At 46.2% G+C, this 6,495-nt stretch overlaps 1 protein-coding gene across 3 annotated transcripts in view; it reads right to left on the reverse strand.

Annotated features, from left to right (window-relative positions):
* The window catches only part of LOC128872345 (leucine-rich repeat-containing protein 24-like), a 128,028-nt gene extending 121,759 nt beyond the window's left edge, over positions 1-6,269 (reverse strand). For 2 of the 3 annotated variants that reach the window (XM_054114952.1, XM_054114948.1), the window contains exon 1: positions 4,787-6,100. The gene's annotated coding sequence lies outside the window, so the exon portion shown is untranslated. Of the gene's footprint in view, positions 1-4,786; positions 6,101-6,235 lie in introns of those variants that run through there. The other variant, XM_054114949.1, reaches the window with a different exon arrangement.
* Between the last annotated feature and the right edge of the window lie 226 nt (positions 6,270-6,495).

Below are 6,495 nucleotides of genomic sequence, written 5' to 3' on the forward strand. Positions count from 1 at the left end.
GAGAGAGAGAGAGAGAGAGAGAGAGAGAGAGAGAGAGAGAGAGAGAGCGTTTAAAAACAGGCGAAATGCCGAACAACGGCGGAAGAATTCGGATGATCGTAAAAGATTGCGGAAGAATACAGAACGAGAGAGAAACAAAGTCGGTTGTAAAAGTACGTCGTTTGAAAGGTGTTTTCCTATACGGCGTTCCGATTAATTCATATTTACGACACTTAAATTTCGCTTTTTCGTTACCCCGCGAAACTTTGGCGCGAAAGAAAGAACGATTTTGGAAACGAAGCTCCGCACGTGTCGAGGTGACAAAGAACGCGTTGATACGAACTTCGTTACGAGTTCACGCGTGCGTGGCTACGTCTCTAGCGAGCGTCAATTTACGAGTCTGCCGAGCAGCGACAATGAAGCAGAAACGCGGGAACGAAGGGGTTCGGCTCGTTGGAATTCATTACAACGGAAGCGAGACTGAATTTCATTAATCATAAGCATCGAGAAATTTTGTCTCGATAAGAGGAGGGCTGCCCTATATCCTCCGTGACTGCTAAATATACGATGCATTCGTGGCGGTACTACACCGAGCTAACGTACACGGGTTCGCACAATGCATCAAATTGCGTCTGCCTTTGTACAGTCGTCACGCGCGTTGCGCCTCGCTTCGATTGTTCGATACAGGAAACAAACTGCGTTACCGTCACCTGCCGCCGCCATCGTCATCGCCATCGCTTCTGTCGCTACCGCTGCCACCGTCGCTCTTCCGGCCAATTTTCTGACCTTTTTTTTTTACGCATCGCGTGATTAAACGTCCACAGACGGTCGACCGGTCGCTCTCCCTTCGCGACGGAAGTACTCGTCGTACGGTAACCGACTCGAAACGCGGAACAATGCACGCGATGCGCGTTAAACATTTCGTGCTAATAGTTTTCATTCGTTCTCCAGATTCGACTTTTACGCGAATTCCGGGACCGGTTCCGCACGTCTCGACGCACCATTTCGTAAACGTTGCGCAAACCCAGCGAACCCTCTCAAAATGATACTTCGAATCTACGTAGTTACCCAAGTGTCGTTTTCGCGCGCTCTATCTTTACACCGATACTAATTTTATTAGGTTGTCCAAAAAGTTTCTTCGCGCGACTCGCACTCGATTATTTTGTGCGGCAGCGTTCATATAAAGACGCAACCTAATTTCTTAGACGTTAACGTTGTAACGGTAACGGAGCAAAATGAATCGTACGCAATTCGATAATGTAACATCGGACGCAAAATATCGTCTACGTATTATTTACGAATGAAACGGAAGAAACTTTTCGGGTCAACCGAGCATTTCAAAGTTCGAGTTATCGCGGTGAAAAATCCGAGATGTTTCATCGTTTGCAACCCTAATCGCGAAAAAGTTACGACCGTCTTCCGAAACGTCGAACGACATTATCGTAAGATAAAGACAAAGTCACGAATGCTTCGAATTAAACGAGATAAACAGACACGGGTTGCTCGAAACGCGAAAACCCCGGGGACACCCTTTGCACTTAATGTCGTTATTTGCTCGCAGTTTGAAAACTGCGGAAAGACTGTTTGCGGAAATAAAGTTCACAGTGGGACCAGAGTTTGTAACTACCAACGATACGCTCGCTAACTTATACGCGGCACGTATACGCCGAGTCCGCGCTAGCTCGGGGCTGACTTTTCGTTTATCGTAGTAAAAATATCCCCGCAACGCCAACGGGTAATCGGGAGACCGGCAAAGAGCATCTGGTAAGGAAGTCTTCCTTTATTCGAGAAGCTTACCGTCTCGTACGTCCCGGTAATCTCGACGTGCGTTTAACAATGCAATTTATATGCATCCTGGTGTATTTTCTTGCCAAAGAAACGGACGTTCGTCGAATCGACGGCTCAACGATGAATATCGGTCGACGATGTTTACACGGGAACGTCGAGGAATACATTTTTCCAACGTTCGACGCGAGTGGAATACGATATTTTCTCAGTTACGATTTTGAAAAAAAAAAAGAATATCATTTATCATACCGCAGTATATTGGAGGGGCTTCTTAAACTTTTCCTTTTCGCAACCCGAAAAAATATAAACTAAAGATGTGCAAAAATTTTGTGATGATTTATTGATTAAGGAACGATATATATATATATATGAAAAAATATAGTTTCAGATTTTGTTTATAAACGTACAAAAATATAAAATTAAAAATTGCACAAAAAGTTGTGAAATTGTATTTGTTGTAGTTACAAAAATGATATAAAACTGATATATTTTTTAAATAAGATAAATAAAAGAGAGTATTAAATATTTTACATTAAAATCTCGCGACTCCAAGATTTCGCTGAGCGACCCGTAGTTTAAGAAGCCCTGATGTATCGTCGGAACTTATCGTCCGTGACTGGGAGACTCGAAATCAATGATCGACGCGGCGATTAACGCGTTAATAGAATAAGCGATGTGTTTGTCGTGGCTATAATCGATGGATCGATTACCGTATGGTATCGAGCTGCTAACGTTCTCTGGTGAAATTTTAGCTGTTTACATTTCACGTGTTTATTCGAGCTCGGTCGTCCTTATTACGGTACCAACGCTAATAAGATTCTGTAATAATGTAGAAATTATTTACGCGCGGAATCCACCGGAACATTTTTCGTTCATTTCACGCATAACTAAGCACGCGGTGATCATATAACGAATAATTAGTTACAATGATGGCAACTAACGATAAACAATTTTACGGGAAAATAATAACACGCGCGATAGCGACCCGGCGAAACACAAAATATTATAAATTGTATAACAGCCTCGAACGCGAATTCGTTGCGCTTTAGCGGTATCGCGTTTCGCCTCGTATGCAACGACTACCTTTTAAATGAATAAATTCAAAAAATAATTCGCGATCGTCCCGTTTCGTTCCGAGTATCAAATATTAATGTTTGCTTGCTCAACGGAACGCGAACAAAACGGCGAAAATATTGCCATCTCGGTAATTGTAATCAAACATTTGTCCTTTTGCAAGTGTAACATCGGTAAAGAACGACACGGATTACAAATTACGCGTCCCCGCCACGCGGAACAATGAGCATTCGCGAAAAAACGAATTCGAAGTTCGACCGATGGCGACTCCGAACCGTGATGAAACGTGGCTCCTTTATCCCCGACTCGTTAAAACCTTCGTTATTCGCGCAACGTTTTCGATTCACCGACTGTAAAATAGTTCTGTACTTTACAAACTTCAACTATCGATTTATAGAGAAACATGTTTTCAATTTTTTCACCGAACAAATTGGCTATCCGACGGAACCAATGGCCGTGTGCATCGATACAAGAAATTAGAGCGTCCTATAGTTCTTTTAACGCTGAATAAATAGTGACTCGACACGCGCGGAATAACGCGGAACAGATGTAATATTAAACAAAAACACACACACACACAAAAAAGTACAGTTGTGTTTTGCAAGTTGTACCGGTCTAACTTTGTATGCGAAATCGTACAAAAGTAATCCCATCAAAAATCGTTCCCTTTACGCTTAGAGAACCGCCGCTGTTACGGGCCAGTAACGGCGCGCGTGATATCTTTTTTTTCCACCTCCGAGCATACCGTGTAATCGTCGAAACGCTTTAACGCGACTAAAACGCGTCGTAAAAATATACGAACCGATAAACGCGCGGCGGTATTTACGTTATGGAAATTTTCCCAGAAGAGTTAAATCGGCAACGAGCTACTCCGACGCGCGACAATTCGCAAACTTATTCGGGACCTTTCGATAGCCGTACTGCAATTTTCCTTCAGCGAATTTTCTTTCGGGGAGAGCAGAATGTTTCGCGGACAAGATCGAGAGAACGATAAGAGAGAAGAAGATACGTTATCCGATAACGTTTGCGGAGTAACCATAATCGAGAGCGTCGGTGCCGAGACGAGGTTCGCCACACGTTTCCGTGGCGCACCGTCGAGATTCCCTTCTCCTTCGTCTAATTGCCCGGTAAGGATCTCCAAGCCCGTGGACGCAGCGAGGTCATTAATTTCGTTTAATCGACTGCTCTTCTGGTACGGCGTCGTTGCGGGGTAACCGTCCCGCGTTCGCGATTCGTCGACGATTTCCAACCGGACGAAACTCCCTCGAGGCCACGGAGACTCGACGAGAATATATGCGCGTAGTTTCCGCTTCGCACGGCGTTTTCCATCGCGATAAGCCAACCTCGGTGGCTTCGATTCACGGAAATCTCGATCCCGAGCGGAGCCTCCTTTGCGAAGACAATCTCCACTCGCGCGAAATAATCGATAACAATTCCCCGAACTCGTCTAATTTCCATAAGCTCGGAACGCGATAGAGACTCCCGTCGCGCCGTCTCGTTAACAACTCGACGAGATACCGATCCCAAGTTTCTTACGCGGCACGTTTATTCCATCTACGTCCTAACGAACCCACGAACGCGTTCGGTTTCTGCTTCTTACTCGGAGGATATGTTTATTAAACCGTTTCTTCGCGACGGTGGTGTTCGAACGTGTAAAGAGAAAAGGCGAAAGGAAAGGAAAATCGGTTCGATAAAGATACGACTGACGAATCCTTCTAGAACCTATGGCATTCAAACCCTTGCGCCACTCCGAACTAGGCAAGTCTAGGAGCCAACTCTAGAAGCCAACTCTAGGAGTCCAGCAGAAACTGGCAACGCGTTTCTGCTCCGATAGCAAGAATTCAAGTTTCCTAGGAACTCTGGTATTCCACGAGACGAGTGACGCTATATTTTGTAACCAGCGCTCGACCAAACGAATCGAGCATTCGTGCAGGAAGTTACTTACCTCTGCAACCGTCGTGATTTCCTCGTGAATGGTACCGATCGGCGACGCATCGATATCCGAGGTCCGTCGAGCGCTGCACAGGTCGAAGTATCCTTAAGGGAACTACAGGAACCACGAGCGCCGGCAATCCACTCCAATCCGATCCGATTCTCTCCTCTCGGTCTCACGACACTCGTTTGAACCGCCACAAGGATCGCGATTACGCGAGCACACGCGACCGTTCGGAGCACAGAGGTCGTTCTTCGGTTTCGTTGACGTTCGAACGGTGATGGGCAAGAAAGAGACAAAAAGAAGAGCGAGGCGAGCGCGGCCGTTCGCGAAAACAAACACACAGGCGGCGAGACGCGAACGTTCCAGCGATCGTGACGAGGGAGAAAAAGTCTCGCGAGGACCACGGAAATCCCGAGCTCAACGTCCGCGTAGCGACTGGCGCCCGACACCTCCACCCTTTCGACAACACCCCGACCACCAACGAACGCGCGCGACAGACAGAGAACGACTGAGACCACCCGGCGGAGCGATTGAGACGGCTGCCACTGGCGGCGCTACCGGCGGGACGAAGCAAAGGGTGGGGATTGGCTGGCTGGTTGGTAGAGCCACCCTTCTCCGACTAGGCCGTAGGGCGATGGAATGGGAGGGAGACAGACGAAGAAACCGTCGGTCCCACCCCTACGCGTACACGCTCCCTCGCTCTCCGTTCTTTGTTTCTTAACTTTTGCGAATTCTCTTCGCAAATCGATAAGAATCGAATTTCGCGGCAATCGTTGCACACCGGAAAGGTGACGCGTAGTTAACATCGCGGCAATCCTTTAGTCTTTCTTCTTGCGTCTACGTGACACGCGTCTACGTTCTCATGTTCGCGCAATTAATACTTGTTCGGATACATACCTTTGTTAAATATAAATGCACTAGTAAAAGCATCGTATAAATCTAGGCCGTGCGTGCGTTCGTACGATTCGATCCGTTTTGGATAGTATAGGTGCAACCGAATCGATGCGGAATCGATTCAGCAGGAATTTTAAGAATCTACGGTTTTCCATTCTTCAATTTACTTATTTTAGTACTCGACTCTCGTTCAACGAACCGTTTTCCTTGAAAAAAAAAAATAAACTGACCAAATATTGGGTTTTCCGGAAAGTCCATGCCGATTTTTGATAGGTGGTGCAGGTCTGAATATGTCGAAATGGCTGAAAACAAATAACATATATATGTACGTCCCTTAAAAGGTGGAAAGGTTGTGGAACAAAATCCTACCTACATAATTCAATAAATATACATGTAAATAAATGTATATTACAATTCAAACGTGGCTTTGAAGTTTTTTTAAAAATTGCCACGAACTTTCTGGACAACCTAATATCGATTTTGCGAGATACGGTCAACGTGATTAGCGTCGTTACACGCTTAGCGTCGCGTCGGTTTAACGAAATTTTCTGTTTCGAGCCGTACCGAACGCATTTGTATTCTTCCATCTGCCAGCCTTTCAACCTCTGGGTAGTCGGCCTCTTCCCAGCATGGTGGCCAGCGTCTTCGCAAAGCCGAGGCGCGCCTGCGCACAGTCCTAGATTTCATCTCACCTCCTGATTTTTCGTAATAAAAACGTTTGTCTTGGCGAGTAGCTCGGCTCACGTATCTCTCGACGTGGCGCGCATCACGCGCCGCACATGCTCTCTCCTTTACCTGTGCTCCCTCACGTTTCGTCGCCGCCC

The sequence above is a fragment of the Hylaeus volcanicus genome, chromosome 2 (genome assembly GCF_026283585.1).
Source record: "Hylaeus volcanicus isolate JK05 chromosome 2, UHH_iyHylVolc1.0_haploid, whole genome shotgun sequence".
NCBI lineage: Eukaryota > Metazoa > Arthropoda > Insecta > Hymenoptera > Colletidae > Hylaeus > Hylaeus volcanicus.